Here is a 450-nt window from a genome sequence, read left to right on the forward strand (position 1 = left end):
CCATCGGTCGGTTTCGCTTGTTCCGCGAATAAGATAGCCGACGCGACCAAAGCCTAAAGTAATATAACGAACATAATTATATTGGAATTTCAATGAGTACAGTCGTTAACGTTTTACAAAGTATGTATATAATTAAACTTGACATATTGAACGTTTTATACGTGATACGTACAAACTAAACGCGCGATGCTGACAAGGATCGGCGCAAAACAAAACAAAAGAAAACGAACAAGAAGGAGAAAGGGCGATCAGTCGCTTTCTGACGCCGACGCTTTACAATTTATAGGTAACTTGTACAGTTGCGTTATAAGTCGCTTCAGTAGAGAACGCGCAGTGCGTATCGTAACCACCCGGACGAGTCCGTCGGACCCGGGGTGAACCTGCTGGATTCTCGCGAGTTCCCATTTGCTCGGAGGGAGCAAAGGGTTCTTTACAATGACGAGATCACCG

This window comes from Trachymyrmex cornetzi, unplaced genomic scaffold (assembly GCF_001594075.2).
Source record: "Trachymyrmex cornetzi isolate Tcor2-1 unplaced genomic scaffold, Tcor1.1 scaffold80, whole genome shotgun sequence".
NCBI classification, from domain to species: domain Eukaryota; kingdom Metazoa; phylum Arthropoda; class Insecta; order Hymenoptera; family Formicidae; genus Trachymyrmex; species Trachymyrmex cornetzi.